This window comes from Dermacentor variabilis, unplaced genomic scaffold (genome assembly GCF_050947875.1).
Source record: "Dermacentor variabilis isolate Ectoservices unplaced genomic scaffold, ASM5094787v1 scaffold_14, whole genome shotgun sequence".
Lineage (NCBI taxonomy): Eukaryota > Metazoa > Arthropoda > Arachnida > Ixodida > Ixodidae > Dermacentor > Dermacentor variabilis.
In genome coordinates, this window is record NW_027460302.1 from 13886777 (window position 1) to 13903335 (window position 16559).

The 16559-nt window shown below is 47.1% G+C and overlaps 1 protein-coding gene and 1 non-coding gene across 4 annotated transcripts in view; one reads left to right on the forward strand and one right to left on the reverse strand.

Annotated features, from left to right (window-relative positions):
* Positions 1–16559, forward strand: part of TTLL12 (Tubulin tyrosine ligase-like 12) — a 386517-nt gene that overhangs the window by 327074 nt on the left and 42884 nt on the right. The gene's annotated exons all lie outside the window — the stretch shown is intronic.
* Positions 14256–14328, reverse strand: TRNAS-UGA (transfer RNA serine (anticodon UGA)). The gene has a single exon. It is a non-coding gene; the product is annotated as a tRNA-Ser (tRNA).

Sequence of the window (16559 nt, forward strand, 5' to 3'; positions counted from 1 at the left end):
AGCAATACCACCGGAGAGCTGTCGCAGTCACCACGCCTTGAGTATGCTCGAAGATCAGGGCAGCATCCTGCCGCGATACCGCATTATTATTTCCGTCGGCACTGAAACACCCGGTGATGTAGAAGGCATCATCGAGGGCGACCAACATCTACTGCTCGACCATCAAATTTGCGTCGCAAGAGGGATCGCTCCACTCCACGGAGGGAAAGCGGAAGTTATGCTAACCAACTTCAGCCAAGAGTTCAAGCATATCAGCAAGGGCATGACAATCGCATACATCGAGGAAATTGTGGAAACCAGCAATGCCTTTGTCCTCTCGGATTCTGCCGCATCTACCCCAATGAGCATAGTCCCCGAACCAGACTTGGACGTAAATCCAAGTCTTCCCATGAGTAAGCAGCAAAAGATCAGAAGTCTTCTCCGATAATACAAAGACTGCTTTTCGACGTCATCGAGGATTCGACAAACACCAGTTGCGAAGCATCCCATATTAACCGAAGAGTGCGCTCGACCACCCCACCAGAGCCCTTACCGAGTTTCGACGCGAGAACGTGAAGCTATTAAGCAACAAGTCAACGAAATGCTGCGTGACGACATCATCCAGCCGTCGAAAAGCCTGTGGGCATCCCCTGTTGTCCTGGTGAATAAAAGGACGGAACCCTACGTTTCTGCATCGATTATCGTCGTCTGAACAAGATCACGAAGAAGGACGTATACCCCCTCCCACGGATAGACGACGCATTGGATTGGCTCTGCAACGCTAAATACTTCTCGATAGACCTCAAGTCTGGCTATTGGCAAATAGAAATCGACGAAAGAGATCGCGAAAAGACTGCCTTCATCACCCCAGACGGCCTCTATGAGTTCAAGGTTATGCCATTTGGACTGTGCTCGGCGCCTGCAACGTTCCAGCGCGTGATGGACACGGTTTTAGCAGGATTGAAGTGGCAGACCTGTCTCGTTTACTTGGATGACGTCATTGTATTCGCCGGAAATTTCGACGATCACCTTAGGCGGCTTGCCACAGTAGTAGAGGCCATCAAGTCATCAGGGGTCACTCTGAAGCCAGAAAAGTGCCGCTTCGCTTACGATGAGCTTCTGTTCCTAGGCCACATCATCAGCAAGTCTGGAGTCCGCCCTGACCCGCAGAAGACAGCTGCCATCGCAATGTTCCCACAGCCCATCGACAAGAAGGCAATGCGTAGATTTCTTGGCATGTGTGCCTACTACAGGCGATTTGTCAAGGACTTCTCACGCATCGCTGAGCCGCTGACACAGCTAACTAAATGTGATGTCGAGTTCAAGTGGGAAACGCCCCAGGCCGACGCATTTCAAGAACTAAAACGACGCATGCAGTCGCCGCCCGTACTTGCGTACTTCGACGAGCACACCGATACCGAAATCCACACTGATGCTAGTAGCCTAGGCCTCGGTGCCATCCTAGTCCAGAGAAAAGATGGACATGAACACGTGATAGCTTACGCTAGCCGGTCGTTGTCAAAAGCGGAAGGCAATTATTCTACCACCGAAAAGGAATGCCTCGCCATCGTTTGGGCTACAGCGAAATTTCGCCCTTACTTATATGGCAGGCCATTAAAAGTGGTCAGCGACCATCACGCGTTGTGTTGGCTAGCTAACTTAAAGGACCCTTCAGGACGGCTGGAACGGTGGAGCCTCAGACTACAAGACTACGACATCACTGTAACATACAAGTCTGTACGAAAACACTCATGTGCTGATTACCTATCACGCGCCCCCATTGACCCGCCGCCGCAAGATGACGAGGATGATGACGCCTTCCTTGGAATAATAAGCGCGGAAGACTTCGCCGAATGGCAACGAGGAGACCCGGAGCTAAAAGCCCTAGTCGAGTATTTGGAAGGGCACACCGACGTTGTCCCTAGGGCATTTAAGCATGGATTGTCTTCGTTCGCGCTTCAAAACAACCTACTCGTGAAGAAGAACTTCTCACCAGTCCGCGCCAGCTACCTTCTTGTTGTTCCGTCGGCACTGCGTCCAGAAGTACTGCACGCCCTACATGGCGATCCGACTGCTGGGCACCTCGGTTTCTCCCGGACGCTATCGAAGATACAAGAAAGGTATTACTGGCCTGCTGTAACCTTATTCCCGCCTTATTGCCCGTCAAACGCAGTAGCCTTCTTGAGCTCATCGATGAATTTAAGAGCTGCTTCACATTCACGTCACGAGTTAGCCAGACGTCGCTCACTAAGCACCGTATTGTCACCGAAGCCGACGCCAGACCAATTCGGCAGAATCCTTATCGTGTAGCACCGAAAGAGCGCGAGGCAATCCAAACACAAGCGAAGACGATGCTTGAGGACGGCGTTATTCGGCCATCTAAGAATACTTGGGTATCGCCTGTCATATTGGTGAAAAAGAAGGATGGTAGCCTGCGCTTCTGCGTCGACTACCGAAAACTCAACCTGATTACAAAGAAAGACGTTTGTCCGCTACCGTGTATCGACGATTCCCTGGACAGGCTACGAAACGCACGTTACTTTTCGTCGATGGACTTGAAAAGCGGCTACTGGCAAATAGAAGTTGATGAGAGAGACTGTGAGAAGACAGCTTTTGTGACGCCCGACGGACTTTATGAATTTCAAGTGCTCCCCTTTGGTTTGTGTTCTGCGCCGGCAACGTTTCAACGACTAATGGACACTGTTCTCTCAGGCCTCAAATGGCAAACCTGTCTGGTCTACCTAGACAACGTGATTGTTTTCTCCGTAACGTTCGAGGAACACTTACGGAGACTAAAGACGGTCTTTGAAGCAATACTCTCAGCTGGTCTAACTTTAAAACCTGAAAAGTGTCATTTTGGCTTTCAAGAACTTCAATTTCTCGGTCATGTTGTTAGTCGTGAAGGTGTCCGACCTTACCCTGATAAAATCTCTGCCGTTGCTAATTTCCCAATGCCATCAGATAAAAAGGCCATGTGACGCTTTCTGGACCTTTGCGCCTACTACCGACGGTTTATTGCGGAATTTTCGCGCATCGCATGGCCATTAACACATCTCACCAGAGAAGACGTCCCCTTCGTGTGGGGTGAAGACCAGCAACGGGCATTTGACGACCTACGGCAATGGCTGCAGGCGCCTCCCGTCCTCGCACACTTTGATGAAGATGCTCCTCATACCGACGCTAGTAATCTCGGCCTTAGTGCAGTGCTTGTACAGCGGCAGGACGGCACCGAAGGAGTGATTGCTTACGCCAGCAGGACGCTATCAAGGACGGAGGCTAACTACTCCACTACAGAAAAAGAATGTCTAGCACTGGTGTGGGCCGTCCTGAAATTTCGGCCATATTTGTATGGTCGGAGTTTCACCGTTGTCAGTGACCATCATGCACTTTGCTGGCTGACTAATTTAAAAGACCCATCCGGCCGGCTTGCGCGCTGGAGTCTTCGGCTCCAAGAGTTCGACTTCACGGTTGTGTACAAATCGGGGAAACAACACACCGATGCCGACTGCCTCTCTCGGTCTCCTGTTGAGACTGCAGTCCACGACAATGATGACGCGGGTTTTTTAGGCGTGCTAGATACTGTCGACGTTTCACGCCACCAACGCGAGGACGCAGAACTGGTTCCTTTTTTCGATTACTTCGATTACTAGATCGAGGGAAAAACAAGCAGCGTGCCGAGGTTATTCGCGAGAGGGCTGCCTTCGTTTTGCTTACGCCACAACGTTCTCTATAAAAAGAACTTCACCTAATGGCAGCAGCTACCTACTCGTCATTCCCGCATATCTTCACGACGAAGTCCTACATGCCTGTCACAACGAGCCGGCCGCTGGCCACTTGGGATACACCCACACATTGGCAAGAATTAGGCTAAAGTACTATTGGCCAAGACTTGCGTCGATCGTGAAACGTTACACACAGACATGCCTTGATTGCCAGCTCCGCAAAGCCCTACCCGGCAAGCCAGCTGGACTGCTGTATCCTGTTCAGATACCGCAAGCACCGTTCGAACAAATTGGCATGGACCATTTAGGTCCCTTTCCACTGTCTACTGCCAAAAATAGATGGATAATCGTCGTCACGGGTTATCTTACTCGATACGCCGAAACAGGTGCTATCCAACGCGGAACAGCAGCCGAAGCAGCGCGATTTTTCATCAAAGCCGTCGTCTTAAGGCATGGCACTCCCGCAGTGGTCATAACAGACAGAAGATCTGTGTTCACGGCTGCGCTTCTGTATACCGTGTTGGGACTAAGTGGTACCACTCACCGAAAGACCACGGCTTATTATCCCCAAACCAATGGCTGACAGAACGTATGAATAAGACTGGCAGACATGATGAGTATGTACATCAACGTCGACCACAAGAACTGGGATGAGATTTTACCATATGTTACATTTGCGTATAACACGGCTCGCCAAGCGACAACACGCGTGACGCCTTTCAAGCTCGTTTACGGACGCGAAGTGACAACAATGTTGGACGCAATGCTGCCACACAAGTGCGGTGACAACGAGACTGGTGCCAAGGAGTTTACGCAACGCGCAGAGGAAGCCAGGCAGCTTGCGCATTTGCGAATCCAAGAACGACAGGAATACGATGCCTGACACTACAATCTTCAGCACAGACCTGTCGCATACAACGTCGGTGACCAGGTGTGGGTCTGGACTCCAATTCGTCGGCGGGGGCTGTCTGAGAAGCTCCTGCGAAGATACTTCGGCCCATACACAGTTCTGCGCCGCATCAGCAATGTGAATTATGAAGTTGTCCCCGACAGCCATAACTGCTCCAAACACCGGCGGCATCTGCCCAAGGTTGTGCACGTGCTTCATATGAAGCCATACATTTCCTCATGACCTCAACTTTGCACCGTCTGTGCACAGCCTTCGGCGTTTGGTGCATCGGGACGATGCCTTTTTTTTCAAAGGGGGGGGGGGGGGGGGGGCAAATGCCACATCCTATATGGTCGCTGCGGGTATGGGCCAGGCAATGAGAACGATGCTGAAGTAGCGCGAGTGGAAAAACAGAGACGACAACGACGTCGCATTGACTGCTCTCATAAAAGTGCTTTTACGAGTCCTCTACGCCGGCTTTCCCGTCTCCTACTAGGCTGTGACAATATGTGCCTACGGGCTGCCGTGAATAAACCAGTTGAAAGTTACCGCCTGTGTTGTTTTTGTGTTCTCTTCCGCTGTCTCCGTCTTTATTTGCGGTCAATATGATATGAAGTAGTAGCAGCTGAGGCGAAATTGACTGCCAATGTTGGCAGCCTGCATGTCGAAACCAAAATGCACCATGTAGGAATGAAAGCAAAAGCAGTCATGTTGGAGCCATCGTCAAGCTGCACATGCCCCTAAAATACAGCCAAGTGATAACAAGAGCACATGGTCGGCTTAGTTTATACTTCACAGCACAGTGATTGTCATTTCATTAAGCCACTTGAACAAATAATAGCAACGCAAGAACAGCGACATGCTCCTGTAGCCTGTTTCCAGGTAGTTGTGCTGCCTCTACTGTTCTTTACAGCCTGTTGATGTGAATAATGCCAATACAACAAGCCCCAAAATACTCATTTGGGCAGCCACTGTCGAGCTTGATGGGCCCCGTGGTGAAATAGCAGTAGTCGGAACACGCTTTAAAGGCACCGTTAGCAGTCTGCACTTCAAGGTGCAGTCATGTCATAGCCACTGTTTCATTTGTTATCTGACTAGTGCAAGTGTAGGGAATGCAAGCACAATTATTAACCCTGAGTAATTTTTTGAAGCCCAAACTCCACATTTTGGGAGCAAGTGTCAAACTTGATAAGCATCTTGCAGAAATGATAATGCAACACAAGTGCTCAGACAGGAAATCCCAATGCAATTACTTAAACGTTCTAGACATGCAGGAATGTCGTCAAGCTGCTATTGTATTACTAGCTTTCTGTTCTTTTCTAGCATTTTTTGTGATTTTTTGTACAAACAAAAAATGCTGAGGAAAGTTGAATGTGATTTATTGAGGCATTTTGTTTATTGCAGAAGCTGTAGGCTAAGCAACGTCCTGATTCAGACAGTGATATTGGTGAAGTATTAAATGGCTAAAGTTGCTAAAGCTCTCAGTGCAATGCTTTGGTGGGTTCCATTCACTGAAAAATGCCTCTGTAATGACAAATACCTCAGACAGGAAAAGACACCCCACTGTACCGTGCTGAAAATGTGTATCACCATATGTGATGAGCAGTGAAACCATCTGTTTACCAACACTGAAAGCATGAAAAAGCAACACAGCTAAGTTCTTTTTCACAATATGGCACCCTGTACCCTCTCATGTGCACTTCTGGAGAGTTGCTGCATGCGCTCTTGCATTAACATATGGACAGGGGTAAGAAGCAAAGTTACTGTGATGCTTTTAACATAATTTATCTGTAAACTTTTCTGTTGTCATAACTGATACAACTTCCCTGCAGGGGCGTCAGCGTCAGCAGGTGTTTGGTATGTTGCGACACCACGTACCCGAGCACATGAGGGTTGGACCCTCCCGCGTGTAGCCGTGCGTTGCTTAGCCGTATCTGGGGAAAGGGGTATCCTGGGGGTTGAGCCGATGCTGGGTGTTTGGACTTTTAAGGCCCCCCGGCGGAGGCAACACACTTCGGCCTCGCCTTCACATAGACGGCACCTCCAGACTGACCCACCTGGAGGAAATCGGCAGTCGCCTTTTCCTGTCCTCCTCTCCAATCTTCGTCTTTCTCTCCCACTTTTCCATCTTTCCTGTCTTCACTTCTTATTACTTCTTATCTCCTGGCGGCAAGAGTTGACCATATGTAATATATCCAGTCTTGGGTATATATTGTTACGTGTAGAAAGACACAGAGGAAAGAGGCTATTTACAGGCTATTTACACTGGACTGGAGCCAGAGCGCCAGGCCGACATTCACTCGCGCGAGCCAAGGGCACAGACCCACTTCGTCGTCGTTCTCGTGGCGGCTCGTGCCTTGAGCATCGCTCCGTGATATTGGAATACTCCTCCCAGACGGCAAAAGCGCCGTCACGGTGCTGTTAAATATACAAGGGGCATGGAGAGTTGTAGGGTTTGAGTCGGGCAACGTGGACAATGTCACTGGTTGTCACAGCAGAGGACGTAGTGGGTGTGGCTAGAACGATTTCGTAGGTGACATCGGTCACTTGGCGAAGAACGCGATACAGGCCTGTGTAGCATGAAAGCAGTTTTTCACAAAGGCCAACTTTACGCGATAGTGACCAAAGCAACACGAGGGTGCCGGGCACAAAATTGACATCATGGTGACGGAGGTCGTAGCGTTGCTTTTGTTTGTCTTTAGACACTTGTAGACGAGCACGCGCAAGTTGGCGAGCATGGTCAGCATGGGTGATAGCATCACGGGCATAAGCACTAGTTGATGCTGTGGTTGATGGAAGTACAGTGTCCAATGGTAGCGTCGGTTCACGGCCATACAAGAGGTAAAAAGGAGAAAAGCCAGCAGTGTCGAGACGGGAAGAGTTGTATGCAAAGGTGATGTAAGGTATAGCCTGGTCCTAGTCACGGTGGTCGTCTGAAACGTATGTGGATCGCATGTCTGTAAAGGTGCGGTTCAAACGCTCAGTGAGGCCGTTCGTTTGAGGGTGGTAGGAGGTGGTAAATTTATGCTGTATTGAGCAGGCATGCATGATGTCGTCAATGCATGCCATAGAACATGTCATCTACTCTCTTATCATGAATTTTCTTGACTTGAATCACTTTTTCCATCCCGCCCAGCACGGATTCCGCAAAGGTTTCTCATGTGAAACACAGCTGGCCATTTTCCTGCACGATGTTCACATTAACCTTGACAGTAACATACAGACTGACGCAATTTTCCTGGATTTCTCTAAGGCCTTCGATAAAGTTCCTCATCAACGTCTAATATTGAAACTTACAAGACTTAATTTGCATCCTGATGTTTTGAATTGGATCATTGAATTTCTTAGCAACCGCTCCCAATCTGTCATTATAAATAATCACCTATCTAACCCTGTACCAGTAACATCAGGCGTCCCTCAAGGATCGGTTCTTGGCCCTCTATTATTTTTAATATATATTAATGACTTACCTTCACATGTGTCCTGTAATATCCGAATGTTCGTCGATGATTGTGTCATTTATCGAACTGTACGTAACACCAGCAATCAAACAGCCCTGCAGAAAGACCTCACCAACATACTAACATGGTGTGACGATTGGTTAATGAAACCTAATGTACAAAAATGTAAAGTTATGTCTTTCACTCGTAGCAGTAATCCCCTGGTATTTCCCTACCAAATTAGAAGCATGCCTCTCGAACTAGCAGAGTCCTATAAATACCTAGGTGTCACTGTATGCAATGATCTGTCCTGGCATAAACATATTTCTAACATCATATCATCTGCTAATAAAACACTAGGTTTTTTAAAACGTAATCTCCGCCAGGCACCTCAAAACGTAAAACTGCTTGCCTACAAGTCCCTTGTTCGGGCCAAACTTGAATATGCATCTGCCATCTGGAGCCTGCACCAAACATATCTTATCACCTCACTTGAATCTGTTCAGAACCGCGCTACTAGGTTCATTCACTCACAATATTGATATGATGTCAGCATTTCCGCACTTAAAACGCAATCCGGACTAACATTACTATCTAATCGCCGACGCATTGCTAGTCTTGAGCTCTATCACAAGTTCTTTTTCAGTACCCTTCATCATGCGCCATACATCGTTCCTGCGGCACGCATCTCTCACCGGACCAGTCATCCGCAGCAAGTCGCACGGCCGCGTGCCCGAACCACTCATTTTTCCGCCTCATTCATTCCTCGAGCAGCTAAAGACTGGAACGGCCTTCCTGCTGACATTGTTAGCATCACTTGCCCGTCTTCATTCCTGCAGCGTGTGATTGATCACATTGAATATAACTTATGAAGTGTACCAAATGTGGAACTTATGTTAAACCCACCCCTTATGTAATACCCCCTCCGGGGGTCTTTAAGGACAATAAACTGAACTGAACTGAACTGAATGACTTTGGCTAAGAACGTACGGCCACGGTCTGTTAGCAGTTGACACGGAGCACCATGAATCAAAATGATATCATGCAGGAGGAAGTCCGCAACATCAGTTGTGCAACTGGTCGGAAGAGCGCGGGTTACGGCATAGCGGGTCGCGTAGTCCGCCACGACTGCCACACACTTGTTTCCTGATGTAGATTCCAGAAATGGGCCGAGAAGATCTAAGCCGACATGATGGAAGGGCTCGGCAGGGATGTCGAGCGGCTGCAGGTAACCAGCGGGGAGCTGGGAAGGCTTCTTGCGTCGTTGGCAAAGTTCACAAGCGGCGACCTAACGTCGTATGGAACGGGCAAGCCCGACCAGAAAAAACAGCGACATACACGGTCATAGGTTAGAGATATGCCGAGGTGTCCTGCCGTTGGAGCGTCGTGAAGCTCTTCTAGAACGGTTGAGCGGAGGTGTTTAGGTATAACAAGTAGGAAGTCGGAGCCGTCCGGATGAAGGTTACGACAGTACAGAGTGCCGTCGCGGAGGACGAAGAGGCGTAGTGTGGTGTTGGCCGGAGAGTGTTCAAAACGGTCGATAAGTGCTCTGATGTAGGTGTCGCGACGTTGCTCGTCGGCGAAATGAAGCAGCTGCGACACAGAGAATACGCAAGCAGCACTGGTAGCATTGGAGGAGTCAGGGTCACCAACAGGGTAACGCGACAAGCTGTCAGCGTCTTGGTGCGGGCGGCCAGACTTGTAGACCACAGAATATGAAAATTCTTGTAGCCTCAAAGCCTATCGACCAAGCTGGCCTGTACGATCTCTTAGCGATGAGAGCCAGCAGAGAGCATGATGGTCAGTGACTACGGAAAAAGGGCGACCGTAAAGGTAAGGACGAAATTTTGCAACCGCCCAGACTACAGCAACGCATTTTTGTTCCGGAATGGAATAGTTGCGCTCCGATGTGTGTGAGGAGGTGGCTCGCATAAGCAATAACATGATCCTGGCCACGCTGACGCTGGGCTAAGACGGCACTTACGCCATGACTGCTGGCATGTGTACGCAATTCTGTACGGGCATCAGGGTCGAAGTGGGCGAGAATGGGTGGTGAGGAGAGAAGAGTAACGAGACAAGAGAAGGCGGCGGCTTGTGCAGTACCCCAGGAGAATTGTACGGCTTTCTTCAGAAGATTAGTGAGGGGTCTAGCAATTGCCGCAAAATCTTGAATAAAACGAAAGTACGAGCACAGCCATACAAAACTTCGAACGTCTGCGGCTGTCTTCGGAACCAGAAAGTCTCGGACAGCGCAAATTTTGTTGGGATCAGGCTGTACTCCGGAAGCATCAACTAGGTGGCCCAGAACAGTAATTTGGTGGCGGCCGAAACGACATTTGGACGAATTAAGTTGCAGCTTTGCCTTTTGAAATACATCAAGTATAGCTGTTAGACGCTCAAGGTGAGTGTCGAACGTGGGCGGGAAGACAGTGACATCGTCGAGGTAGCAGAGACATGCGGACCATTTGAAAACTCGGAGCAAGGAGTCCATCATACGCTCAAAGGTGGCAGGGCGTTGCATAATCCAAACGGCATTACTTTAAATTGGTATACGCCATCAGGTGTGATGAACGCATTTTTTTCTCTGTCCATATCGTCAAGAGCAATCTGCCAGTATCCAGAACGAAGATCAATAGAAAAGAAATGGCTGGAACCGTGGAGGCACTCAAGGGCGTCATCTATACGTGGGACCGGGTAGACGTCCCTCTTAGTCTTAGTAATGTTGTTCAGATGACGGTAGTCTACACAGAAGCGCCACGTGCCATCCTTCTTCTTAACCAACACTACAGGTGATGCCCAGCGACTCGAAGAAAGCTCAATGATGTTTTTGTCTAGCATTTTGTTCACTTCATCTTGAATTACTTGGTGTTCCGATGCAGAAACTCGATACAATCGTCGGTCAATAGGAGTAGCATCGCCAGTGAGAATCCAATGCTTGACCACGAGCGTCTGGCCTAAAGGGCGATCGTCGAAGTCGAAAATATCTCTGTAGGACGATAGTACTTGGTAAAGGTCTTCAGCCTGCACAGAAGATAGGTCCGTCGCAACTGCTGCTTTTGCTTTGTGGCGACATTGAAGAAAATCCGGGGCCTGACAAGGCCATGGCGGAACTAATTCAGATGGTCGAAGAAACAAATGAGCGCTGTATTCGGATCGAATCTAACCAATCCAGTATGTCACAGGCAATGGCGGATCTTAAGATTTCCCACGAGACGGTTTCTGCTATTGTGACCGACATTACCGTGCGGTTGCAAACTGTAGAAAATAGGATTAACAATCTTCCAAATCTGCAGCAAGAACTAGCTAAGACACGTCAATCGCTAAACCGCGTGGAACAAGAGGCGGCTGAGCTACAAGCCCGCCTTGACGAAGCCGAAGATAGGTCTCGACGGGACAACTTGTTGTTTCACGGCATATTGGACACTTCAGATGAGAATGCCCGCCAGTCTGAAGAAAAAGTTATCGCTATGGCCCGTGACAGGCTGGACATTCACATGTCATCTAAAGACATAGCACGTGCGTACAGAATTGGTAGATATGTGGCAGACAAACATCGGCCACTCATTGTTAAATTTTCTTGCTTCAAATCCAAAGAACTCTTATTATCTAAGCGGCCTGCCTTGCAGGGTACCGGCATCAGCATTACTGAAGATTTCTCTGCACCAACTCGCCATGCCCGTAAAAAACTGGTGGAATTCGGCCTTGGTCTCAAAACGCCTTTCAAGCTGCGGTACAGACGGCTATATGCAAACAAAAAGTGTTACATGTACGATGCTTCCCAGAATTCTGCCTGCGAAACGCCTTCCTTACAATCTGACACCACTTCGCCAAGTGCCGATGCCCTTTCCCCGAGGGCGACCCGCTCAGGCCGTACCTACTCTGCCGCTAGCTAGGACAGTGCGAGGGGTGGTGGCAACCCGTCAGTGCTTTCTGTGCTTTCTACAAATATTCGCAGTTTTATCCCGAAAAGGGACAATCTAAGCGCCTTAATTAATGATACAGATGCTGATATAATATTGCTGACTGAAACATGGCTACCTGACAAAATTTCAACCCGTGAACTTTTTCAGTGCAAGAAAAGATTCACCGTATATCGTCGTGACCATGCTGAGAGAACGGGTGGCGGTGTCCTCATTGCCATGAATGAATGCTTTGAATGCACTCTTTTGAACATTCAATGTAATTTAGAAATAGTGTGGTGTGTATAACCATTGCTTTTAAAAAAATGGTTTTTGGAATTTGTTACCGCCCGCCTAACTCCAACAGCTCTTTTTGCGAGGCAATTCATGATTGTCTAAGCCAGATATCAGCCAGATTTCCCGGTATACCAGTTTTTCTTCTAGGTGATTTTAATTTTCCATCAATCCAATGGTCTCATATATGTCCGTTTGCAGAACCTGCTCCCGCCGAAACTAGTAGCTTCCTAGCCACATGCTTGGATTTCAGCTTATCGCAACTAGTCCGCCTTCCTACACATGTTACTTCTACGACATCCTCCTTACTAGATTTGATACTAACGTCATCACCTGAAATTGTATCAACAATAACTCGCCTGCCAGGGCTCAGTGGTCACGACGTGATACATTTTTCTATCTCTGTACCAACTGCTAAAAGGAACAAGCACTTTAGGCTTATCAGAGATTATAATAAAGCTAACTTTGACGCTATCAACGCCGACCTTTCTTCCTTCCTCGACAGTTTTTATATATCTTACACTAATGCATCAGTCGAAGAATTGTGGGCATCATTTGAAGCTAAAGCAATGCATCTAATAAACAAATACATTCCCTTAAGAAAGGTTTATCAATCATCTAACGCGCCGTGGTACACCAGACACCTTAACCGACTATCTAACAAAAAAGCCAGACTTTTCCGTGCTGCAAAACAATCGTCAACTACTGACAAGTGGTCCGCTTATGCCGTCGCAGCAAAAGTCTACTCCAATGCTTTAAAAGAAACTAAGTTTAATTTCTATAACACCACACTTCCATCATTACTCAGAACGAATCCCAGACGCTTTTGGAACGTCGTGAAAAACCGCGATAGTCAAGGTATTAACTCTTACTAATGAATTAGGTGAGATAATCCCAAGCCGCTATTGCGCGTCTGCACTTAACATCGCTTTCACCCATTCATTTTGCCCCACTCACTCTGGCAGCTCTCCACCATTCATAGCACCCAGTTTCTTTCCAATGGAGCCGATTTTACTCGACTCATCTGGTATCTGCTCTATTATTAACAATCTAAAAATATCCTCTTCATGCGGTATTGATAGCATTACGTCCAAATTCTTGCAAAGTACTACCGAATGTAGTTCCATTATATTAAACTTGATTTTTACAAAATCTCTGAACAATAGCTCCTTGCCCAGAGACTGGAAAAAAGGAAAGGTGATTCCACTTCAGAAGTCAGGCGACACCCATAACCCATACAACTACAGACCTATTTCCTTGACATCAGTACCATGTAAAATATTTGAACACATAATTTTCTCTCATCTTGTCAACTTTTTGGAATCAAACCGGTTTTTTCATAACAGTCAACATGGGTTTCGTAAGTCCTTCTCTTGCGAAACGCAGTTATTAACATATTGTAGCGATCTCCATAGTTTTCTAGACGCTGGCTTTATAGTACACTGTACATTTTTAGATTTTGCAAAAGCCTTCGACAGAGTTAACCACCACTTACTCCTACTAAAACTCAGCCAGCTAAATATTGATCCCCTGGTCTTCAACTGGATTCGAGAGTTTCTTTCTAACCGTACACAATATGTAAGTATTAATGATAATGATTCTCCTGAAGTTCCGGTCGGTTCAGGGGTACCTCAAGGCTCTGTTTTAGCACCCTTACTTTTCTTAATTTATATCAGTGATCTTCCTAACCAAATTGCAAGTTCCATTTTTCTATTTGCTGACGACTGTGTTATATACCGCAAGATTGAAAGCACTTACGATACTTTAACACTCCAGGATGATCTCACTAACACTGCAGCATGGTGCAAGCTTTGGTTTATGGAACTAAACACTTCTAAATGCAAAACAATGAGAATTTCTCGTAACCAGTCAGCTTGCCTCGCCTACATACTTAATGATACTCTTCTTGACCCATCATAAGAAGCCAACAAACACTGACACCAAGGACAACATAGGAGAAATTACTTGTGCTTAATAAATGAAATAAAGAAACGATAAATTAATGGAAATTAAAGTGGATGAAAAAACAACTTGTCGCAGGTGGGAACCGAACCCACAACCTTCGCATTTCACGTGCGATGCTCTACCAATTGAGCTACTGCGGCGCTGTTTCCCCATCCACTTTCTCGGGTATTTATGTGTACTAGTAGAACCCTGGGAGTGTTAGCCAGCGCCACCACTCACAGACCTTGGCGGCGGACGTGGAACGCCCTTTTTGCCGCAGGCGTCACGAGAACGTCATCTTTTTGGGTGAAGGCACCTGGTCAATAAACCCACACATGCTACCTGAAGGCATCAATGTTGCCGAATTCGAGACCCTCGTTATGTAATAAACGAGAAGAGAGGGGGTTAACCGAGGGTCTCGATTTTTATTAGTCATATCATAAGAAGCCAACAAACACTGACACCAAGGAAAACATAGGGGAAATTACTTGTGCTTAATAAATGAAATAAAGAAACGATAAATTAACGGAAATTAAAGTGGATGAAAAAACAACTTGCCGCAGGTGGGAACCGAACCCACAACCTTCGCATTTCGCGTGCGATGCTCTACCAATTGAGCTACTGCGGCGCTGTTTCCCCAAGAAAGTGGATGGGGAAACAGCGCCGCGGTAGCTCAATTGGTAGAGCATCGCACGCGAAATGCGAAGGTTGTGGGTTCGGTTCCCACCTGCGGCAAGTTGTTTTTTCATCCACTTTAATTTCCGTTAATTTATCGTTTCTTTATTTCATTTATTAAGCACAAGTAATTTCCCCTATGTTGTCCTTGGTGTCAGTGTCTGTTGGCTTCTTATGATATGACTAATAAAAATCGGGACCCTCGGTTAACCCCCTCTCTTCTCGTTTCTCCTTGCGCAGTACTTTTTACAAATATCTCGGTGTGCATATTGCTAACAATCTTTCATGGAAAAGACGCATCGAATACATCACGTCGAAAGCTAACCGCATGCCAGGCTATCTCAGACGTAACTTTTCTTTAGCTCCACCGAAATTAAAACAACAACTCTACGTCACTTATGTCAGACCTAACCTCGAATACGCATGCTCGATATGGGACCCTGGACATGCTACTCTAATAAATATCCTTGAAAGTGTGGAAAATCGATCGGTCCGTTTCATTCTTAACAATTATCACCGCACTTCTAGCGTTACTAACATGAAACTTGCTCTTCGCATTCCCCTTCTCTCTTCCCGATGAAAATTATCTCGTCTCTCCCTCTTTCATAAAATTTACCATCATAACCCCGAGCTCAAGTCCCGGTACATTACACCAGCATCTTATGTCTCCGCACGTATCGATCATAGCTTCAAAGTTCGTGTACCTGCGCAGCGCACAGTTACCTACTCATACTCGTTCTTGTCGAGAACATGTCTTGAGTGGAACCACCTGCCTGCATCACTAGTCGCTATCACTGATACACACCGTTTTCGCAGAGCACTATCAAACGAATTATAAGCCTACTTCAAAACTGCGTCACTAATGTTGTCACCTACTGCTATCATTTTCTTTCATTGCTATTATTCCGTGTTTTCGTTTTGTATTCTTGTTATTTGATTTTTAAGTGTTCATTTTTGCGTTGTTACTTTTGTGCTCATTTACCTGTTGTTGCTATATCTTATTTGCAGTGTAACTGTTCTTCACTTCTCCTTGTATTTATTTGATATGTACTGATATACTAAAGCCCCTCCCCTCTATAATGCTTCTTGTAAGCCCTGAGGGAAATAATAAATAAGCAAATAAATAAATAAACCATTTTCAGTATCTTGGGATCGGTGGCCGAGGCATGCACGATGGACCTGCTAAGCTCGCAAGAAGCATCGGTCTATAAAGTTGCCACGTGATGGTCGCTGAGACAATCAACGTTGGCAAGGCAAATACCTTGTGGTAAAATTTGCTTTGCCAATCCAAAGTTAAAGATAGGCATGAAAGTGCGGTTCGCAGTAATAGTAAGTATACTGTGAGGCACAGTAACGTCATACTGTAGTGGAATGTCGTACAGAGGAGTGACGAGATACTCGCCATCAGGGACTGGTGGGGAAGACAAGAGTTCAGTATAGACTATTGATTTTGGCGGCAGGCGAATAAAGACGGTGGGGCGTAGGTGGTACTGGGGTGTCAGAAGATTCTGCGAGAATCGGCAACTCAAGGCGAAGGGTACAGGCAGAGCAGTCAATAAAAGCAGAATGCGCGGAGAGAAAATCGAGGCCGAGAATGAGGTCGTGGGGGCAATGAGTAATCACGGTGAATAGGACAGGAGTGTGGCGGCCGGCGATGCCTACACATGCCGTACACATGCCGATGATAGGCACAGTACCACTATTCGCAACGCGGACA